At 36.7% G+C, this 25023-nt stretch overlaps 2 long non-coding RNA genes across 3 annotated transcripts in view; both read right to left on the minus strand.

The window, feature by feature from the left end:
- Positions 1-25023, minus strand: part of LOC127509570 (uncharacterized) — a 138285-nt gene that overhangs the window by 19144 nt on the left and 94118 nt on the right. For both annotated transcript variants that reach the window (XR_007929280.1, XR_007929281.1), the window contains exon 2: positions 21287-21457. This is a non-coding gene — a long non-coding RNA (uncharacterized LOC127509570). The remainder of the gene's footprint in view (positions 1-21286; positions 21458-25023) is intronic.
- On the minus strand, positions 10029-16460 carry LOC127509575 (uncharacterized). Its single transcript, XR_007929282.1, has 2 exons — positions 10752-16460; positions 10029-10673 (listed from the first exon to the last, which is right to left on the minus strand). It is a non-coding gene; the product is annotated as an uncharacterized LOC127509575 (long non-coding RNA).

Here is a 25023-nt window from a genome sequence, read left to right on the forward strand (position 1 = left end):
CGTAGGATAAGAACATATTTGCTGTAGAAACTACACCATTCAAGTCTTTGAGCTGTTTTATTATGATACAGTTTACAGGACTCGTACCCAAGCGCTCCACATCGCAAGTGCAATGATGTACCAGATGGGCTACCGAGCAATTTAATGTCAGAAAAGCCATACATATGAAGATGCTATGTGATGAAAACATCAAAATGTATCAGTCTACAAATCATGCACTATGGTAAAAGCATTTTGAGGTCGTAACATAGTATTGTACAAGGAACTGCGCAGAAATAAGTCTTTATTAATTGATTATATGCCTCTGTAATCATAGTTTGTGTGAAAAGGAATAAAAGTTGTTTGTATTTAATGCCACTAGTGTTCATTTCAGCTGGAAACTGCAGTGAATTGTATGTACATAGGTAAGTTTTTAGACATTTGCATGTTTTTACAATGAGCTTGCGTTGCAAGTTTTGGGTAAAATAGTCATTTAGCTGATTGATTTTTATCAGTAATAATTTATTGCACATGTTTCTAACCTCATATTCTGGGATTGCACTCTCTCGAATGATACATGCACTGTTTCCTTATAGTTCGGCCAAAACTGTACTTAAAATGCAGTCTAATGTTGTTCATGATGCATTCTCTTGCTCTTGTTTGGGCTGAGAGGGAGAAAACACAATTAGCGATTTTTAGCATGCAAAGGCACCAAGTTATTAGTACAACTTCTACCAGCACCATTTCTCTCACTCTCTCTCTAAAAGCACTCCAGTTTGAGTATAAAACCATATTGAGTCATGGCTCCGGCAAATGCAATTAATGAACTCTGGATTAATTACCACAAATTTCATCACAGTCTGTCCGACTGTTTAAATATGGATAAATATGGGCCAATTATTTAACTGGCCTTAGTGTTTGAAAAATAAAGTATGTCTGATAAATGGTTTTAACCTCTTAAATAGGCTACTGCACATGTACAGGAGAGGAGAAGAGAGCCTGGAAGTCGATTTCACATTCAGGGAGCATTGTGGCCATTGGGGTAAAACGCAGGAAGAGAGTTGATCATACGGGTACAGACTGGCTTGATTTGATGCTTGATTGAGCCCTGTTTGAAGATGTAATCCATTTCAATTGTGACGAGCAAGAAGGAGAAAAAAACAGACGGGGATGACAAGAGACACACATTAAAAAGGGGGCGAAACAAGAGGGATTGCCCACGAGTGGAAGTCCCGCTCTCTTTTCAAAGTTCTGAAGCTATTCAACCTTAGCAGATAAGAGGAAGGAAGGGATGAAAGTTAAAAGAGTGCTGAAAAAAGAAAGACCATAATGAGGGCCAAGGTGCAGAAAGACTTTTGAATGTTCAGGGGTGGAATATGCACCTCCTGTCAAAGAGGGAGAGAAGCCTCTAGGGGGCTTGTGTCTTGACACTCTCCCATCGTCAGAGGTACTTTGGGTGGATTTAATTAATATAAGAACAAAGTCGAATGATTCCACCTCCTCTCTCTCTCCTTCACATTCACATTTCTTTTTCTCTTCTCACTTCCTATAGCTCCTCAGAGATTGGGCTTCTATGTGATAGCTTCACCCTCCTCATTCTCGCTCACCTAGATCACAGTAGCACAATATTTCCAACGAATTGTGATTTGCCTTGTTTTTATACTTTTGAGTTTTTCTGCACCCATCTGATCTGAAGTCAGATATAAGATGTCTTATTTTGACCTATCAACTAAATAACCCCCCCACACCCTGTAATGCAATGTAAAGAGTAAAAAAAAACTGATTATGGATATCAATATTTATAAATACTTTTTATTGAAATGAAAATGTCTGATTTTTGCAAAGATTTTTACCGTAATACATTAAACAATAAAATGTCTAATGAGAATAATGCATTAATTATGCCCTGTAATGCACCTTATAATGCATTGTATGTTGTCATGAATAATTGTAACCACAGTTATAATACATATCTATTCACTGAACACACCTTTAGAAAGTATAATAAATTAAAACATGACAAGCAATCAGTTACTATAGAAGGTTGTTTCCGCCATGAAATAAAAAATAAAAAAGGTAAACAACTCTCACAATTCTGACTTTTTTTTCGCAATTGCGAGTTTATATCTCACAAGTCTGACTTTTTTTCTCAGAATTACGAGATATAAACTCACAATTGCGAGTTATAAAAGTTATAAAGTCAGAATCGCATGATATAAAGTCAAAATTGCGAGTTAAAAAGTCAGAATTGTGAGAAATAAACTCGCAATTGCATGTGCAATTGTGAGGGAATACTTTTTCATTGTGAAATTAGGCAACACTTAACCCTTAACACTTAACCCCCCCCCCCCCCCCCCCCCCCCCCACACACACACACACACACTCACACACACACACACACACCACACCACCACCACCATAATCCCCCCAAGTACTAATTACTGTAATGCAATGTTAAAAAAAAGACTAAAAAATTGAATAAAATGTCTGATTTTTGCAAAGATTTGTACTGTAATACATCAAACAATAAAAGGTCTAATGAGAATAACTGCTGTGAATTAAGTGAATTAAAAAAAGCTTTTATATATAATACATTATAAAAGTATTTTAATGCATTAATTATCCCTTGTAATGCACCTTATAATGCATTGTATGTTGTCATGAATAATTATAACCACTTATCTATTCATTGAACACACCTTTAGAAAGTATAATGCATTAAAACACATGACAAAAAAATCAATTTCAGATGTAACAATAATCTGCAAATACAATGCATTTTAACTTTGGTTACAATTATTTATGAAAAGATATAATGCATTAAATGTACATTATGTATAATGCATTATAAAGTTATTCATAAAGAAGGCTTTAAGTAAAGTGTTACCCAAAAAAAATCAATCAATAAAAAAGGCTTTGGGGAAAATGTGCTTAATTGCTATGAAAGAAAATAGATAAATAATACTGGGGTGACCTGGATATGTTTTCATGACACTGAACCATATTCAACATTTACGGTCAGGAACAGGGCACTGACATTTTGTTATATGGAGTATTTGCAGTCAGAGTAGTACGTTTGTCATTTTGAGTTAGTGTGGAAGGCTTGCTGGAGTTGGTTTAGTGCCACGGAAAAAGCACCTTAAAAATCTAAATATAATTTAGCAGGCTTTTAATTTATGATGTATAACATTTGTTATGACCCACAAGGTCAGACTGAGCACTGACCGGACTCATAAAAAGAATTTGTTATATCAATCGCAGAAGGATTTGTGAGCTTCCATTTAAACAGTGCCACAACACAGCCTGAGTGTGTGTATGTGTGTGGTATAATCACTGGAGCTCAGAGCACTTCTGGTTAGTAGATTAGTTTGTGTCACCAGGGGTCCCCGCTTTCCTGAGGTGCTTCTATTATTTCTGTCTGCTTTGTTTAGTTGTGTATTTGTTTCCTTGTTTATTATAGATCCTCCAGATTGTAAAATTGTTTTGAATATAAATGCTGCACAGACTTTTCAATATTCACCTCAGGTGAGGGGCGATAAAATTCGTTTCATTCGGCGGAATCTCTGAGACGCTGATTCTTAATCACCTAATATCATGCCACAGTGAACAGATCGGAGAGTTGCGAGTCAATACCACCCAAGATGAAAGAGAGAGAAAGCAAAAAGTGTTCCTAATTTATAGCTAAATATGATGGAAGTAATTGGGAAGGACTTCAGCAAGAGCAAACATTGGATGCTCCTCAGATGGAGCTTGATGGAACTTTTGTTCTGCCATAAGAATTCCAATATGCTCCCTCATTTATGAGTTATGCCAGCTATATGCCAGCTATTGTCTCTCTCAAGGGACGCAATGTTGAAAAAGCAAATTTTAAAGCCCCCTGCATTAGCTTAACTGCCCAAACAAACTCCTACACTAAAACATTGGCACTCTCAAGCCAAATGAACTAGTTGAAAGAGAAAAGAAGGTTATAAATCGGCCCCCACGCACACTAAGGTTCAGCATTTCAACAATTGGACCTTGAGTGTGCTAGCAAATATTAGTGTAGGATGATTTTAAGGGCTTACAGCACATTGAGTTGTACAAAAACATGTTTCTGTCCTACTTAGGAACACATTCAGTCAGAGTAGAGAAAAACCAGTCAGGACAGAGTGGGAGAGGAATTGGTGGCATTAGCTGGCACTGCAGGCTTAACAAGTATTTTCATGCAAATTCAGTTGGCACATAGTGTAAAACTGTCTACAAATGAGCTTTGAAAGAGACAGAGAGACTTTAAAGGTTTTATGTTGCGATTCGATAAAGTCAGCGACGTATGCACAAAACAACCTTCAATTTCCAGCCATTCAAAGATTACAGCAAACACAAAAGGAACAAAACAGTGTGTTGTATACTAACCTGTAAACAAGAAAACCTTTTCGGACTATTGACCACCGCATGAATGGGGCGTAATCCCCAGAGCCAGAGTCTTTCTGTCAATAAAACGTTGAGACAGTCTCTTGATAGATTTTAAACAGAGGGGAACAAGGAAGGTAAGGAGAACAAATCAACAAGCATCATCATTTTGCAAAGGATTTATAGAAGACCTTTCCTTGAAACTTCACAAAGACGCTCATTCATCCTGTGAACGCTGCCAGGTCCCCGAAGCACAATCCATCTACAGTTGCAGAAGTAAAGCTTCAAAAACACAACTGTGTCAGTTGACCCTCTCTGTATAACTTTGCCCTGTTTTTGACAAACAAACAGCCATTTTGGCTCAAACAGAATGTTGAAGAACAGTACACGATCCTTACGTGTACAATCGATACAGAGCACCGGAGGGAAGATTCTCATACATCCTTTTATTGTGGAAGGCAGACAGACACATAGGGTAGCAGTTCAACGAGTTGCTTGGTCTTATGAAAAAAATGACACCGGCTCTAATCAGAAATAGCCTGAAACCAGGCCACAGTCAGAAACAATATGCTAAAGTTTTCTAAATCTCTATTTCAGGCATTTTTAAACAAATGCAGGTAAGTTCATCTAACATAGCTAAAAAAAAAAAAAAAAAAAAAAAAAAAAAAATCAACCTTGGACTAGATATTAGGGCTTGTTTTTGTCCATCAGGAATTAACTGGAATGTGAAAGCCACATACTAACAACAATCAGATATAGCCATAGTCATGTTCTACTTCGTTGTCTTGTTCTATTCTGTTTAGTTTTGTTTCTAGTCACAGTGTTCATTGCCACCATTTACCTGAGTTGTAGTTCATTATTAGTTGTCATGGTTTCTAATTAGTTCTCACCTGTTCCTTGTTCCATTAATGATCTCCATCTGTGTATTTAAGCCCTCTGTTCCTTCTGTTCATTATCTCATGTTAAAATATGGTAGTTGTGTTATCGGCTGTGTTTATTAAAGCAATTCTTAATCATTCTGCATCATCTTTGGATTAATCTACAGCTCATTGTTACATGTTGTCTAAATGCATTAAAAATAAAACATTTAAAACCAAAATCAATTGTATTAAATATAACAAGTGAATTTAGGCACCAAAACATTATGATGGTTATTCATTTTGATATTTACTAAAATGTTTTTTAAAGAGAGTGAGGAGATAATCTATCGGCTAAATGTAAAAATGGGGAAATAAGCATTTATGAAGTATTCAGCATCTGCTGATAATAAATAAAGTCCCCCTGTAGTCAGTAATTTTATCCCTTAAAACTCATCTTTGATCACCAAAATTACATATTGAAACTTTTTTTTCCTGTGAAAAAAAAAAAAAAAAATCTTCATGCCTTAAAATAGCTTGAATGTAACTCTACACCCTTGCCTCATTTAATATATGCGGATTAATAAATATGCAAATCAGCCCCGCCTCCACTCGCTCACACCAGCTCAGAGATCCACTCGGTCAACTTACTGAGGTAAACGCTGCACAATGGTAACGAATCTTTACAACATCGGACACATAACGGTAATTAATATGATTAGCCTTTTGCTTGACTATGTAATCAAACAGCTAATCTGATGCTAATGTTACACAAACCATGTTCCCGTTCACCATGTCAGAGTAAGACAGCTGCCTTCTAACAATAAGTTTCCCTACAAACGCTTTAACAACTTAGAACATCAGTGGAGAAAGGCATATAGTTCTTCATAACATCGTTACATACATCATACACCCGCCATATTGCTAAATCACAATTTTTCATACGAACAGAAAAATATACCGGGATAACCTGGCTTCTCTCTTGACTAGTTCGCTGTTAATGATATGCTAAAGCCCACCGGCACATTAATGTGAAGGTAGTTTGTGACGTCACAGACACTAGCGATTTCAAACCTTTTTACAGCAGTTTTAAGGAGAAAATATTCAGCAATGGTGTTGACATGAATTTGCACATTGTTTTTAAGCATATTAAAAACACCACATAGACATATAAACAACATTAAAAACTTGATTTTCACCACAGGGGGTCTAAAAAATAATAATAATACTGGCCGATAACCAATATATGCTTTTTGTGCAACATTAGTATGAAAGTAAATAGGGTCATAAGGTCATTTTGATTTCATGTTGATTGTAAAAGCCACTGGATAAGTTGCAGATATGGCAATTATACATAAAGAGAAATATTTATATATTTAGAAATAATTAAACTTCAACATCTCCTAGATATTGCAACAAAAGTATGACAGAAAACAATGAGGCCAAAGAGAATATGTAACATTAGTCATATCAAAGAAAATAGAGGATCAGCGGTGCCCTTCAAAACTGCATTTCATGTGTTTACTTACCTTTTTTCTTCCCTTTACAACCTCTTTTGGTAATCACTGTTATGTGCCTTTCAGAGTGCTTCTGTTGGCGTAACTCTTTATTATCAGACAAAAAGAAGCCATATAAATGGACAGATACTGAAGCCAGGCAGAAGCACTCATTGCCAGGTCAAGACAATGAGGAGTGGAGATGTGCATCCATTTGGCCACAACACACAAAAACAAGGAAAAAGAGGGAGAGGACTGGACTGATGAAAAGGATACATGAATAGGAAGATAAATATATATTTAGGGTGTATAAATGGATGAAAACAGAACAGTTGGATCAAAAAAAAAAATGAAGAAATGAACCGAAATCTAGTCAAATAAAACACTCAGGCTACATTTTCGAAGTTAGGAAGCTGAATATGACATTTACTTGAAATATTCTTACAAACACATGGAAGAGAAATCATTTATGACAGCGGATTTCAACCTTTTTGACTCCAAAGCATGGATCGCGGAATGTACCGAAAAAAGGGGGGGCCGGGGTGGGGGTGATAGAGGGGCGTGGTTTGCAGAACTTCGCACACTGGAAGAGAAGCGCCACATTTTAAATAAGAAAAACTTTTCATAATCCTCCATTATAATGCATTTTAATCATTGTTACTGTAGGCTAAATAAAGACTTCATCTTAGTCTGTATTGTACATTTTACATCCTAAACTGTACTATTTAATATTAGCTAGCCTATATGCTAATAGTGACCTAAGTTAAATGCCAGATATATTATATTTTCTTTTAAGCTTAATTTATGACTGGATAATCTGTATTTTTTTTTTTTTTTTTTTTTTGAGATAGATATAGATCACAGTTCTCCCATGAAAACAAAACAGACAACCAAACAAAATATAATGTTATAAATGAGTCGATTTATAAATGTCTATAGCCTATGTTATAAATGAGTCTATTAAAATATTTATTAATTTAAATGAATTAATTATGTAAAATCGTTTGAAATTAATGAATGAAGACTTGTTTTATTCAGAGTTTTTGAACGAATTTCATCATATAGGCTAGATATATTTCATAAATGTATAGGCTACAATCTTTATCAAGCGTAACATTTGTTTCCAGTAGCGGCTTCTGACCGTAAATTTAGGCAGGGAAGATTCTTGGTCTTAGCGCTAGTTTATGATAGTTTAAACATTTTTTGCAAGCTATATATTCTAATCGCTGAACACGCAGAACACGTTTGGCAGACGTTGCGTTATTCAGACTGAGGGTGGCGCTCTAATGTTGATTGACACTGTTACATGCCAGCCCTTTTCAGTCTAGGGGTAATGGCATGGCAGTAACAAAATTTAAAACACGACACGTTGTTTTAAAATATTACAAGTTGTCAGTGTTTTATTTGTTACACAATACCGAGAACTCCCCAAAGAAATTCCCACTCAAATGAGGGAAACATGTTTCATTCAAATGAATATTACGAGTTTTCCAAAAGAAAAATATAGCCTATAGGCCTATTATCGATTTGTTTTTGTTATTTGGAAAATGTTATATTCATCAAACTAAATGGAGTAACTCAAAACCCATTTTTGCCAATTGCTAATTTTCAAACAAAGTTACAAAGTTTATTTAGAATCTGTAAAGTTTTTTTTTTTTTTTTAAAAATCGATATGCCCAAAGAACTGTGAAAATAAGCGGGACAGCTACAGCTCACAAATACAGCGCGCCGCAGTTCCATTTTTCAACACAGATTTACATTGGAAATTGTGGGGCGCTGTAGAGCTAGGAAGGGCTTCGAGACCGACTGCCCAGCTTATTTTAATAACGTTACATGCCAGCCGGAGCCATACGTTAAATTTTAATATCCTGCTCACTTTACGTCCTAAAATAATCAAGAAAATCCGAAAAATATTTGTTGCATAATGCTGAACACATTTACAATTTATTATTTCAGCTTATTTAGAGGGCTACGTTTGGAAGAATATTTTTGTGGGGCTCTTACAGACGAGCCGTGGCTGTTAGTTTCAAAGGTAATTTACTAATTTTCGTTGCGGATGCCACAATATTGGTTTTTATATCCGGACTATAAACTTTTAGTCAAAAATTTCGTATGTTTGCAACAAAGGAATAGCAATACTGTCAGCTGAAAACACTGTTTCAGAGATATAGCTTACATGAGCGCTGCACTCTCTGGATCAGCGGCAGCGCGGAAGCAGGTTTAAATTAATATTCCGGCATGATCGTAACTTTAAAGGTTTAATAGACTGCGGAATTGTTGTCATTTAGGAATAAGATTGAGAGTGTGTTTGAATCGAGACTGCAATATTTTAATGATTAATCATGCATACATATGGACCTGTAGCCTATGTATTTTTGTATATCATATTTGTATCAGACCTCAAAAGTTACCCGGGCCCAGGCCCGGGCGCCCCCTCCGGTTCCGCAATCATGCTCATCGATGGCGCGCCAGAATCGAGTTCTCTGTCACTCTTGAACGAACAATAACACGCACAATAATGCCAAAAATATAATAAGAGCAACCACGAATAAGTTAAATAAAGTCTTAAAACGAAAGTAAAGAGCTGTGAGAAAATGTGACACGTTTGAGATCCACGTCATGTGCAGCAGGGGCAGCTCTTAAAGTGACAGCAACCACTAATGCCGTCTGTCATTGAAGATAATGAAAGAACAAAGGTCACAAAGAAAATTAATCACTGCTGTTGACTAAATTTTGTAGCTTTAATAATGATTATCCATATTTAATTTAGGCTATATATTATGCAGTGCAGACTGTATAACTTTATTCAATTTCTGTATTTTTTCCTATATGTTAGACAGGTAGGAAAGGCATAGGTAAATATGACATTTATTATGGGTTTATGTGAGGATTGTTCTAAGTTCAATTAAATTAAAAGTTGTTATATTTTTGAAGCCTAATAAATGTAAAAATGATATAGCTTTCAATTACACTGTAATGTTGAGTGGCTATAATTCATTTTTAAAACTGGGGGAAAAAAATCAATTTCATGGAGACATCAGTAGCTGTATTAATATCAGTGATACTGGCCTTCATTCATAAAAAGATGCCATTAAACAAGTATTTAAAATATACTGTCTTTATGTTGTTTCTTTATGTTGTTTTAATTTGGAGATTAACTGTGAAATGATTACATTATAAAATATATTAAAAGCTTATAAAAACTTAAGTGTTTTTAATTGTGATTAATCGCGATTAGTCACAGAAAAAAATTGTGATTAATCGAGGTCATTTTTTTTAATCGATTGACAGCACTAAAAAACACACATGGAGTTTTACTATTTTATTAATTTACATGACTTTTTCAGGTCTAGAAATCACACTTTGAAAATCACACTTTTTATATCCAGGTTTTTCAAGACTCTTGTTAAGATGTGAATTCAGATAAGACATATCTTGATTTTTAGTTGTTTTGGCTTATTTTAATGCTGGATTTTCAAAAGTATGTCAAGTATGTAAAGTTTGTGGCATATACTCTTTAAAAAACATCTAAGAGTTTTACACATTGGTCTGTTATAAGCCTGGAACACATCAAGCCGACGGTCGGCCGTCGGGCAGTTTTTGTTCGTTGGCCGACTAAGTTTTCTCAGTGTGTTCCGCACCGTCGGCTGAAGTTGGTCCTCGTCGGCTTTTTTTCTGGCTGATTCGACATGTTGAATCGCCGTCAGAGCTCGTCAGTCAGTCAGGCCATCTGATCATTCTGATCGGCTGTTCAGCTACTGCCACCTGCTGGTACGGAAAGGAATTTCTTCTTACGTAGGCGCAGAACGGACATGCTACTTGGCCTTCGGGTGTCGAGCGTCGGTTTGGTGTGTCAGGGCAATTTTGGACCCAGACACTGCTGACGTGAGCCAACTCCGCAGTCTGCTTTCGTCGTAACTAGTTCGTCAGCGTCGGTTTGGTGTGTTCCGGGCTATAGGGACATCAACATTACATTTTCACACCCCTAAACGTGACACAGAACAAAACAAACTATGATTGGTTGCTTTACCTGTAAGTCAGACAGCCTCTCGGCGGTCTTTGGCCAATGAAAGCTGCTGGAGTCCAGTCCTTCTGCCGTCAGTTTAAAGGTCTGGCAATGCAAAACTAACACAGGTGTGACACATAAGGGCAAATCAAAAACTATGTTAACAGATGAACAAAGCCAAAGAAAACTGGGAACACTATACTGTGACTATACTGTACTTGTTGCAAATCTTGAGTTTGCTGAGGCCCACTAATGGACACCATCCCCCTGGTTGAGAACCACAAGTAGATGGCAGCTCAAAGAATATCTTTACCATGCTATATAAAACCATGACCTTCATTGAACCAGAAGATCATATCAGAGCACTGATGTTGGCCAATTATAGCTAGCTTGCCATTTTGAGCTCCAATTCATCCAACATGCAGTTGATTGGGTTAAGGTCACGACTCCCACCAGGCCAGTCAGGCTTTCCCTTGCTAATTTTAACTATCCATGTTCTATAAAGACCTCTGAACTTGATCATTACCATGCTGAAACAAGAATGAATCATCAAAAAAAAAAAAAAAAAAAAAAATCTTCCACAATACTGGAAACTTGAAATGAACCTAAAAGCCCTCCGACTATGCAGAAAAAAAGTCCATCATTCATCATCAACAAAGTTTAACAGTTGGCACACCACATTTGGGTGATGAGCATCTCCTGGTAATTGCAAACCTTCATTTGTGTGCCAGAAAACCATACTTTAGAGAATGTTTTGTGTTTTACAAAACACTCCAGCCAAATCATTCAGTGGTTCATGGTGATATTCCACTGGAATCCCATTTCCAGTATCCGAGCTGTGATTTGTCCGTTCTGTAAGCTAATGCGGCCTAATACTTCACAGCTGTTGCTGCTTGTAGATGTGTCCAATTCTCAATAACTGCACTTACGGTTGACCCAGGCAGCTCTGGCAAGGCAGAAATGTAACAAAATTACTCGTTGGAAAAGTGGCATACTATGGCGGTGCCATGCTGAAAGTCATTTAGCTCTTCTGTATGGGTTATTGTCTTGGCAGCGGGATAGCCGACACCGCTAATTAGAAAGAGTGTCCATTTGGCATTAGCATCAAGAAACAGACAGATAAATAATATCCAATGGCATCCCAAATACTTGGCACATTAACATGTCTGTCCCTGGATTTCAAACTACTACTCTAAATCATAATTTTAAATAAGTGAAAATGAGAGCAGGAGGTTCACACCTGCTTTAACATTAAATGCAATTCTTCAGCAGATATTTAAAGATGGCATGTGTCGCATAACTTCTGTTGAGTCTTTTGACTTAGAAGTGTTAATCTGTCATATGCCAGTGACATATGTTTTGTCACCACAGATGGGAGTTAAAATTATTCTTGCTACTTTCTTTTACATTTTCTAAGGTGTAAACGTCATAAGATACTATAGAGTGAGAGAACGAAAAGGCTACTGGGATTTCAGTGAAAGAAGTGATACACATAATTCCCCAGACACTGAGAGAAAACTGGGTTAGAAATGCATTCTATCTAGATTTAGTGTTTCAATTAGCACCAGAAGAGTTCTGTTTGTCTGAGGTGGGAGGAAAGGTGCACACACCTGAGGGCATTGACTATACTGTACTTGTTGCAGATCTCACCTGCAGTGTGACTGTTGTGCTGCACTCAATCACACCTCACTGTGAGATCAAGACAGTCTCGAACACCAGAGGTTCAAGAAGTCAAGGCTGTTTGTTGTTGCTTTTTTATTTCATTTTATTTTATTATGCCTTTATTATAGTTGTAGTTTTACTTACACATAAGTCCTTATATTTGGTTTAAGACAAGACACTACAGGAAAAAAAAATAATAATAATTTTTTTCATGCACTGGTCAATTTTGAAATTTTGGGCTATTTGGCTTATCATAACATGTTGTTTCAGACTAGTGGAAAGAAAGCATCCAAAATACACCTTTAAATGTTTATTTTATTGCACTTTATCTATTTGCGTCTGTAGATGTCTATGGAAGCTTGTTTCTGGCTCTGAATAAAAAATAAAAAAAGGTATAATTGCGACTTTTTATCTTTTAGAATTGCAAGATATGTACTTGCAATTCTGACTTTTTTTCTAAGAATTGTGAGTTTATATCTTGCAACAGGCAATTGCGAGTTATAAAATCAGAATTGTGAGACATAAACTTGCAATTCTGAGAAAGAAAGTCAGAACTGCGAGGAAAAAAAAGTCAGAATTCTGACTTTATTTCTCGCAATTGTGAGTTTATATCTCACATTTCTGAGAAAAAAAGTCAGAATTGTGAGATAAGTCGCAATTACATGTTTTATTTTTTATTTGTACAAGCTTCCATAGATTTCAATTACAATACAAGGCTGTTTTCTCAAAATGAGATTTTTCTCATGCACTGAAACAGACATCTCCACTTCAATAACACTTAAAGGTGCGGTATGTAGGAATGACAGCTAATGGTTGAAATGGGTACTGCAGTCCAAATTCAAAATATTGTTTGCCCCGCCCCCGCCCCCTCCTCCTCAGACTCAATGCTCACACAGGTTGCCAGTTTGAAGACACGCAACAGGAGCGAGCTCAGTTGACACTGGAAGGCAAGGAGACTTACTCACTGTAAGTTGATTAGTTGATTTATTGATTTATGATGAGTTGATATCGTGTTTTAATATGCTCCCTTTCATAGAGGTTTTTAGATGGATGCTGAGGCTTTTAAGGTCGGTAGAATCTGCGATCTCTGACCCAGTTTGTTCGCTGGCTTCCAAGGCTGCAATTCGCTGCATGTGTTTTCCGCCAACTGGCAACCCGGGGAGGCGAAATACTATTGGGTAAATTGGTAATGTGCTGTCTTGCACAGACCAAAACAAAAACAGACATTCCGACACGGAGCGCACATTTCAAAGTAAAATAACTGGCTGTAGCATTGGTTTTCAAAGAAACGAGTATGTGAACTCAGCATGTTTCCTAAATATCTGAAGCATATTATGGTATTTTTATGCTTTAGTACAGTCAAAAACATACATACAGCACCTTTAAATATCTATAAGTTTTTTCAGAAGGGTTTATATATTTATTATGCACCTGATTTTATACATTTTATTCCTAAAAACTTTTTTCTGCCAGTTGACAATATTTTCTGATTTATGGAATGATAAAAAAAAAGACATATCCAAAATCCCCACTGTAAAAACATTCAACTCCACTATTTCACAAAAATGAAACGATTTTGAACCTGGCTTTATCCAATGTTCAGATTTCTGTTCTGGAAATTGATGCAAATTAGTGCATATTTAATTTGATAATGCCTCACTTTAATTTCAGAAAACTTGTAATACTAAAACTGTTTGTGATTCACGATTCTGAATATAATAAATCAGCTGGTGAGGTACGGTGATATCTAGTTTACTCTATTTACCTGGGGTGTCATGCCATAAAATAATAATTGAGAATTAAATGGCTATATATGGAAGCCCTTAAAAGCTATGCAGTATTATTTTTGTTCCATTGTGTTTTAACGTTAACAATTTTCCTGTGATCTCGACATAACAAAAGTTGTTTTCTCAGAATCTCAACCTTATTTTCACACAAGTAATGTGCAACTGCATTTGAAAAGCATAACTTTTGTTATGCTGAGATCACAAGAAGGTTAAGCTGTAATCATGATAAGAAAAAAAAAAAAATGCATGGCTTCTATAGCTGTCAGATCATCAAAAATTAAATTGCCATAATATATCTGTTGTTTCTCCTAAACTGAATAGAGTCTCCTGTTACCTGTTTCAGAAAAGATCTCAACAAATTTCAGTGTCATAAATCTCAGTAGGAACTCATGCATGTCAAGGTGCAAGTCTCATTTGTGTCCATTTTCATTTCTTTAAGAGAGACAATTAAGACAAAGTCCAACATTTACAGTATATTAAACTGGGATTTGGGATATCATTCAGTAACAAAATGTGATATTTCAGTGCGATATATCTCCTTCTTTAAAGGCAGTCTTAAATTAAAAAAAGAAACTAACCTTTCATTTAATCTTTGGATACCCTGCATTGAGATTTCTGTTTTAATGTCTGCCTTTCAACTTGTCTGACATAAAATTTTACTACATGTCTCCTTATCTTGAGAAAGGGTAGGCAGTTCATTTGATGTATTAGATCGAATCTGTTCGCATGTATATTTACTATGTGTCAAAAGGTGTCAGAATATATTGTTTCAGAATTCACTGGCAGAAGCTTTTTCTTTGCACTATGATACCTCATGTGATAAGAAGCACAGTATACCTCTCATAACCCTGGGGGGATTGGATTGGTTTTAGAGGCATGTTGGAAACTTTTCAGCAGATCAGGCTTGGAGACCAGTTAAATCATCAGCAACTCACCCCGGCCTGGTTTAATGTGTTCTTTTCAGCTGGCCTGTTTCCCATCTGCTAATGCGACTGCGAATTTTTACACTAACTGTGGGTTAATGTTTTTACTGGATAATTATCTGATCATGAAAACTGAAATTGTAAATGTCCTCCAGAATGAATTCAGGACCTCAGAGGTGGTTCGAAATGCACATAAGATACATTTTGAGAAAGTATAAATGCATCTGTTTGTTGTTAAATAAACTAATGCCAGCATATGGAGGTTTGGGAGCCCCACAATCCACAGGTGAGTAAGCAAGCATGGATGAAACACATGGATGGAGCAACCATGAAACTGGATCATTAATTGACTTATGGGGAGAAGACAGCACTGAACAGGCATTTCCATTGCCACCTTTAACTTCATCACGGAAGGGAACTATTCCCATATACCCTGATCTAAACAAAGAGAACCACAAACAAACCACCAATATTTACTGTGTAAAAAATATTTATATCCATTTTTTTAACAATTAGAACTGTCCCACATTTGGGGTGTCATTTTCACAACAATGTTGGTAAACAACAAATGTACTTGTTAGCCAAGGAGACAACAGTGAAAATCATGCTTGAGATAAAGGTAAATATCACTGAATTTTTTTATAAAGTGTAATTTCTAATTTAAAGGTATAATTGTGTCTATGCAAATGCTGCTATGCTTATGCAAAAATAGTGAAAATATTATTTAATTGTGTGTATTTGATTTAAAATACAGTTTAAAAAAGTCCACTGTAGGTGAGTGTAATGATCCCAGTTCATTGAATGAAACAAATACAAAATAAACAATGACTTGACTTGACTTGGTAGCACAAGACTCACCGACAGCAGGTTACACAAACAATACATGACAAGGAAACTCGGTAAACATTAAAGGGCTTAAATGCATGAACATGGGGAAGCACATGACAACAACAACCAATGACTTAGTATAACTAATAAACATGAACCAATGAAAAGACAGAACTGATAACAAGGAAACAAGACAATAGGCGTGTTTAACCTGAAGCGACGCTGCGCAGACCGATCGGGTTATGACATCAAAGTACCGCGAGAGCGATTAGAGAGAAGACGGCTCCGTATACTTTTGAATCGCTCTTGCGGTACTTTGATGTCATACACCGATCAGTCTGCGCAGCGAACACACCTAGCCTGCACCCGAAAGCTTAAAAATGTTGCCTTCAGAGGATGCATTCCAAGGTAGGAAGGCATGTCCAAATCCAATGTTAGCTTCACTTCCAGTCTCCTGAGATACCTTTATTTGATGGATTTTTGAAGGCAGCATAGATGTATCCTTCTCAGGTTATGACTATAACCATGGTTCCCTGAGAGAGGGAACGAGACACTGCGTCCCGAAGGGGGCGCTATGGAAACGCCCATAGCGCCCCCTTCGGGACGCAGTGTCTCGTTCCCTCTCTCAGGGAACCATGGTTATAGTCATAACCTGAGACGTTTCGTGAGGTGCCTTTGTGCACAAATGCTGTCTACAAAGTCACTGTCTGATAAGGCAGCGAGGCAACAAGTCAGCTGCCTGAGTTTTTGGATGCAGCCCTAATGAACCACATGGCAAAAACACATGAGAGGATCACATGAATGGAACAGGGAATCACATGACATAAAACAGGAAACACGACTATTAATTAACTTTAAAATAAGAGACATGAAAACATGAATGTGAAGCCAAATCAAAAACAAATTTGACATTGAGGAAAACAGTTGTGCCGCTTAATGTTTTTGAGGAAACCATGATGCATTTTTAAAGATTCTTAAATTTGACATAGAAAACTTTTGTAATATAAAGGTAGTTTGATCAATTTAATGCATCCTTGCTGAATGAAAGTAATAATTTCTTTAAAAAAAACTAACCTGCTAACAATGAAACAACCCTAGCAAGCCAAAGTAGCTACCCATCTTAATCCAAAATCTTATAAATATCATTTCCATCACAGAAAGTAAACAATATATTATTTGAGATGAGATGCAAATGACATTGCAGTTGGAAATTTCATTACTTCAGAGGGGGAAATTCACAGAATTCTCCTGTGATATATGTCCATACTCTGTATGTTGGATATTGTTAGAGGACAAATTAAATAAACTAGTGAGAGTGCGAAAAGTGTTTATTTTCCAGAAGTCCTCAGGGGCAAAAGTGCCCATAGTTGAAGAAACACCCACGTATGAGTCAAAAACAACACTGGTGATTAAATACCATCCAAAGAACATTCTCACTGTTAAACTATTACCTAAAGCCCAGTCATTCCCCAGACATGATGAATGACACAGGCGGAGTCATTTAGTCAAGTGCTACACCAACTAATGTTCAAGTTTTAAACTTCACAGTGATTTACTTGTCTTGTTAATTATGATAACGCACATACATACACAACACAGTGACTCCTGAGCAAATTAGAAATTTTTACTAGTTTGTATTACCTCCCTGTGCAGTTATTTATAAAGATCATTTGTCTGTTCACATATTTTTAAGAGCGCCATCATTAAGCACGTCCAGCTTTTATTTGGGGTTGCGTTGAAGTGTATGCTTGGTAAAAACGATCAACTAGAAACACTCGATAATTTTTCAGTTATTTATGGGGTCATTACAACTGCTTTCACCTGTTCCCAATAAACTCCTGTGCCTGCGTGTGCTTATAAACATGAAATATCATGTCACACTCAACGGGTCAAGCGTAGATGAATTAATTAGAGCAAAGCAAATATGATCACGTCAAACAATCACAGGAGAAAGTGGGGCAATCGAAGGGAGAAAGAAAGAGTTCTCCAACTAGTTTCAGGGTAATTGTGTGTGTGCTGGACATATGTGTACATTGCTAATTTAAATAGCTATATGCTATCCATAATATGCCTAATAAATAAGACATAACTGTTTATATATATATATATATATATATATATATATATATATATAAATGGTTAGTTCCTGTCCTTGATTCTGATTGGTCAATAGCTTTGTTTTATTTACGATAAAACACAGCTATGACCGCTTTACCCAGCGGTTCTGTGTATCACTACACAACACCCTTAGCAACCACTCTTAGCAACGTAAACTGTTCTCAATTTATATTGTTCATTGAAGATTACTATTATGTAGAACTAGAAGAGTATTGTGAGAAAGAGATCAATTGAGCGAGTTTATTACCTGTATTCAGATTTAGCATTTTCCTTCAGGTCAGTCCTGTGTTCATAATAAAATATCTGTTTAAATGTCCGCTGTATTATCTTGTCCTTTTAACAGTTAAGGGGTTTTCCCATGACTGACAGCGCTAGTCAAAGCATTTGTCAGTTGCGTCTTGTTCCATATTCACAACAATTCAGTCTTTTCAATGTAAAAGTCTTCGCTACTGACTGACACACTTATAAAGACAGTCTTTGCCGCCATCTAATGGTGTAATAATGTAACTTCTGTTGCTGTTCACAGTCAGGGACTATTTTTTTCTGGTGGAAGGAAGGCTTTTAGTGAAACTTTACTTCATGAAAGTTGCACTGATACATATTTTTGGCTTTAATATTTGTATTGTGTGGTAACCGTTTTATAAAAGCAATAAGGTACTCGAGGCTAGTGCTGTATTGTGAATAAGTCATGGCTGAAGGGGTTGCAGGCACTCCGCGACAGCACACAGCCTCTCGTACCTTATTGCTTACATATATATATATACACACACACACACACACACACACACATACACACATATAGGCCTACATACAATCTCAAAGACTAACACTTATATTTCAACATAACACCTTTCTCAAAAAGTGATGAAAAAAGCAATGCTATTAAGATGGTCCTAAAGATCATGATTTAAAATCATGGGGTGAGAGTGGGGTTTATTTAGAGATGTTCAAAGTCTGTTATACTTTCAAATCTGACATCTTGGCTTTACCCATCACTTCTCAACTTAGCAGCCTGAGATGCAAAGAAGATAGAGAAAGAAAGAGAGACAGAGAGTCTAAATCAAAGTCAGAAATCTCCTCCCACCTGTTATCACCCGTGTGGGTGGAGTACACATGCACGCGCACACACACATACACGCATGCTGAAGCTCACAGTCTCCAGGGTGGGAGCTTGTAATTCTGTTTAATCAAATGCCAAAAAACTCTGACTCAGAGAGAATGAGGAGGAGAGAGAGTGACTAGCAAGGGAAATAGAGGGAGAGACAGACGGTTAATATTCGTGTGCATGCCCATAAGGCACTAAACTGCGTGTTCTGAGGTCAATGCACTGAACAGCGGGTAAATTTATAGTATATTTCCACTATAAACTACATTTTTTTACACATTAACACAGGCGTAATATGTAATTTATTGGCAGAGTGTTAAGATTTTGCAATGGTCACATCCAGAACAAGATTATGCATTTTATTAATTGTTTTATAAATGGTACACTTCTGTATTTTTAAAGCGGCCAATTTAACATGCTATTCTAGTGATTAATTAAAAGATAGATTAAAAAATAAAACCTGTACATAAGACCTGTACGTAAATTCAGTATTTATATGTGATTATTTGACTTTCATTTTTGTGCAGTTAATTCATTAACTAATATGTAATTGCTTTGATTAATTAAAATTCACTATACACACACACACACACACACACACACACGTTTGTTTCACCATATTAGTGAGGACATTGCATGGATTTCCACTGATTTTATATGAGGTTAATGATATTTTCTATGGCCTAACCCAATCCCATACCCATCACAGAAATGTGCAAAACTAGATTTAAATAAAAAAACATGTTTTAGCTGATTTATATGCCTTTTTAACCAGTAAAGGTTTTTTAGGACCAGTAAAATGGTTGTCATAATATTTCACTATATAAATGAGAACATTTGCCCCTCACGAGTATAGCCAAACCTGTACACACACACCTGAAACCAATTAGTTGTTAAATTAGCATGTTGTTCACAAGATGGTGGCCACCTAACCGGATGGATGGATGGATGGATGGATGGATGGATGGATGGATGGATGGATGGATGGATGATGGATGGATGGATGGATGGATGGATGGATGGATTTTTTTCTATTGTACCAGGATGTCCCATAATCTCTGTATGTAGCCTACAACATATACTTTTCAGCTGGGTGCTAACCGAAAAAAAAGTTGAGTCCCAAAGTTGCTGAAGTCAGTAAGGTAGTCAAGGGAAAGTTACTAATATCTGCTAAAATTCTGCTACATCACAGCTGTTTCTATGAGCAAAGTAGAGGAAATGCCCTTTAACTGCCCCACCGCAAATCACTTTGGATAACAGTGTGTGCTAAATGACTAAATCCACAATGCACTCACTTATCAGCACAAATGGTATGGCTTCTTTTAGACAGTGGCTTGACAGTGATCTCTACAGCCCCCAGGCTGTGGCACTGGAGCTGAGAGGTGCTTTCGGCTATCATTAAAAGAGCTAAATCATGAATATGTCAATTCTCTGCTTGTTAAGAAGTTTAAGGAGAACTGAGACATTAAAAAGAATCTATCTTCTTTATGGGCTTTTTGTTGTAAGTTTCTTCACCAAAAGGGCATCTCAAGGTTCAGAATATATTATGCATGGGATAATTAATGGTGCTTGCTAATATGAACATTACTATTATAACTGTTTATACTAAGGATTGGGTTTGAACGAATATTAAACTTTGTTGCATACTTCAAATGGAGAGACCCAAGTCTTATTTGAGGACCAGAATATCACTGAGACATCCTAGCTCACATTTTCTTCACAAAATGTAAAAACGTAAACTTTTCTTTCCATTCGAGACTCAATTAGATGCCCCATACTACACCCTTTGTGATTATGCCAACATTGCCCTAAATTTTAGTTTACCAAAAGTGTTTATGTTCGGCAGTAGTTATACCCTGACACAGCAGTAATATTTCATTTGCAAACTTCTGGCTGAGATGAAGTTGAATTTTTCATTTGTGCCAAGTGATGGATGCTACGTTTACATCAGAAAACATGAGAATTGATAGAAAACCCTTTTGTAATGTAAATATAGAAATCTTCAGCTGCAGGAATAAATGTATTCATTTTATTAATCTCTATTTTTCCTGATTTCTCTCGGACCCCCCTCCCCACCCCCCAAGAAAAATGGCTGCTAATGCAAATGTCACAAGCAGCTGCCAAAAGCTTTCAAACCTGCGTTCCAGATTCTTTCATCTCGTCTTCCCAATTTCTGTTCGCTTCTCATCTCATCTCCTCTCCTCTGGTTTTGGCTGCTGTTTAATAAACCTCTGATTCATTCTGCAAGCTCTCCGTCGGCCCCCAAACACCTGCAGCACAGCCTTTCCACAGCAAAAGTGTGTGCATCTGAGAGAGAGACAGTAAGAGGCAGAGAAAAAGGGAGCGCAGATACAAATACCACTTAACATAATTACCACTGTCCATGGGAATTCAAAATTCGTGGCCAGAGCCAAATTCTGCGTATCTAAAAGAGGTTTCGCATTCGAAGAGAATATGTTCAGTGTTGTCCAAACTGCCGTTTCCCTCAGGGCTCCTAGAGGAACAGAGTGAGACACATCTACACACACAAAATAAGATGTTTCAAATGAGTTTCACTCCCCTTTGTGGCATCTAGTGTTTTGTTGGCCAGCAGCAGAGAGGCTCTTGAGATCGCATAAATGTAACCAGTCTGTTTCTGTGGTGGTCTGAGACCACGGATGCATGTTTGGCAGTTGAGCACTCTAATTTTGAGCCTAAAAGCAGCAGTGCTTTCAGGCAGCAGAAGAGCATATTATCCAGTATCTGAGAGCACTCCTCTACCTCCACACACACACACACACACAGCGCGGAGCGGACAGTGTGGGTAACTGATGATAGACTTCAGCTCCGCAGCCTCAAATCCATATGTAGGGCCACAGCCGGTCAGCCAAGGCTGAAATTGCAATTAAACAGTAAATTGCAACTAGAATTGCTGTGGTTTGTGTGGGGTTTTAACTTTACTGTAACTTTGAACGGAAACTTTGCAATAACCTTCAAAAGCGACCTGTGGGACAATCTGGGGTGAACTTTAGCCCACAATTTCTGTGTTAACGCAAAGGGTACACACATTCAAGATATACCATTTATCAATGAACAAGAAAGCACAAAGCCTATTTGGAAAATGAAACAGGAAAAAGGGAAACCTTCAGCAAGAAATACTCTTTCTCCTTGAGAAAACATACTGCGGCTGAATTATTCAAAGGGTTGAGGTACAAGCAGTCACCAGAGTGTCAATGTTGATAAAACATAGCACAAAATGTATTTGCACAGCTAATACACATGCACACTGTACAAAAACTTTGAAGTGATGATGGTAAAGATTAGGAAAAATTTTGGTTTTGACAGCTTACTAATTTAATGCAAGAATGTTTGCAAAAAGAGTCTTACTGTAAATTTATCTCAGGTGGTTTGTGAGGAAGATTTATATTGATGACATTAATTGCCAGACCTGTGGAAAAATAATGAGAACGTAAATAATAATAAATACATAGAGGTCACATACAATAATAAATTTAAAAGTCTTGACATGAAATCTTAATTATTTTAGTCTAATGATTGCCATAGTTTTATATTTTTCTTCAGGTTTATACTCAATGGTGGTTAGAAAAAGATTAAAATATTTAATTTCATTTAATTTAAATATTTGTATTTACTACTACCACTAATAATAATAATTATTATTATTTTGTTTTGTAAAAAGTAAATATTCATTCATTTAAATTGTATTAATTAAATTATTTTATTCAATTTAAACATTTAATAAGTAAATATTTTCCAGTTAACATTTTACACATATTTATAATTCTTCTTTCTTGCACTATATTAATGGGTTGTTATACTGTACCTGAAAATATATGTGAACCTGGGCCACAAAACCAGTCATAAGTCACACGGGTATATTTGTAGCAATAGCCAACAATACATTGTATGGGTCAAAATTATCGATTTTTCTTTTATGCCAAAAATCATTAGGATATTAAGTAAAGATCATGTTCCATGAAGATATTTTGTAAATTTCTTACTGTAAATATATCAAAAATTTATTTTTGTGAGTGGATATGCATTGCTAAGGACTTCATTTGGATAACTTTAAAGGCGATTTTCTTTAATATTTAGATTTTTTTGCACCCTCACATTCCAGATTTTCAAATAGTTGTATCTTAACAAACCATACATCAATGGAAAGCTTATTTATACAGCTTTCAGATGATGTATAAATCTCAATTTAAAAAAATTGGTGCTTATGACTGGTTTCAGGGTCACATATAACAACTTTTATATTTTGAGAAGGCGGTCCCTCACAAGGGGGTCATCTTTTTGGGGGGTCCATGGCATTAAAGAATTTTATTTAGATTTTCATATTTGATTTAAGCATCTAAACATAAAAACAGTATGTGACTGTCTGACCGGATGCCATGAATTCCAATGCGCAAAAGATTATGAAAGAACCAGAAATAAATATAGCTGCAAGCAGCAATGACGGGCCCAAGCCCCGGCGCCACCGCAGTGGCTTTAGGGCAACTGTGCATGACGGGCAATATGCATTTAAATTGGGTGTATATAAAAGGATTATGTCAATATATGAGACATGGGAAAATATCTATATGTGTACTGAGTTTCATACATATACAGTATGTATATGTATGAAAGTATGTATGGTAGTATGTATCCAGGATTTCAGATTCCGTTCAAGGGGGCGCTATAGAGCACCCCTGCCACACCCATGTACCAGCTTTGGCCCGGCCCTAATGGCCGTGGATTCTGACCTGTGTGCAAGTGTGTATCAAGAGTTTTTGAGCATGTTAAGGGTCCCAAAAGCTCCCGAAACCTTGACGAAAAAGAATAACCCTAAGGAAAACAATAGGGCCTTCGCCCTTTCAGGGCTTGGGCCCTAATTGTGTACATTGTTTTAACACTGTAGTCTCGGGCAACCCATAATACTTTCCCGTCATTTGTCCTATATGAGAGGCTATTTTGTTCATTATTCAAAGAGTAGTAAAAGCTCTCGGTGTTGAGCTCCTTTACTGGGGACGCAAATAAGAACATCACATGACTGTATGGGTGAAAATGCAAAAACAAACTGATTGTTAATTAAGCCTGCGGCTTAAAGACACAATCTCCTTCCTGTTTGAAGTAGCATGAATGATAGCAAATAAAGTTAGCAGTTTGTAATAGAGTCTACAGTTGATATCTGTATGATAATTAAGACATTATAATAATCCAATAATCATGAGACTGTTTGCATTAGAAGTTTCCTCAAGAGACATGATGCTAATGCATGATGACTCTGCCTTCTGTGATTATGATACAAGTATCTATATGATAACCCACAACTTTGGATCAAATCTACATGGGGACAGCAAACTGTAACCATATTGGTCAGTGTCTGGGGGACTTCAGAGTGGCGTGACTCAATAAGATATGCACACAGATGCGCGTCCACGCAGACACATGCATATTAACATATCACGTACATATTTCATGAGGAACATGCTGTATTTGTCCTTCCTGCACTTGATAAATGTTACATGAGATCTCAGTGCTCCCTAATCAGAGCCTGGGCTCCATACATATTCATACCGGGAGAGAAATTTACATGACCTGGAATCACATGCAGAAAAACGTTATTGTGTTTACACACAAGCTCTCTGTTGTAAACAATTCCCTCACTGTGGTTCTACAGAATCGCAGATAAGATCCACACGCGTACTTTGGCAGTTAAAGCACTCTTGATGCTGTTGAGGGGATAATCTGATGCTGGAGACGAGGCTGATGAGAGGATCCATTAATCTGCCAGCGTTAGTTGTGAGATGCTGGAGGCACTTTCCCTCTATCAGGTTTCCTGCATTTAACACACAACTGTGAGACAGAAGTCTATTATTACTCTTCCAGAA

Source organism: Ctenopharyngodon idella, chromosome 1, assembly GCF_019924925.1.
Source record: "Ctenopharyngodon idella isolate HZGC_01 chromosome 1, HZGC01, whole genome shotgun sequence".
Lineage (NCBI taxonomy): Eukaryota > Metazoa > Chordata > Actinopteri > Cypriniformes > Xenocyprididae > Ctenopharyngodon > Ctenopharyngodon idella.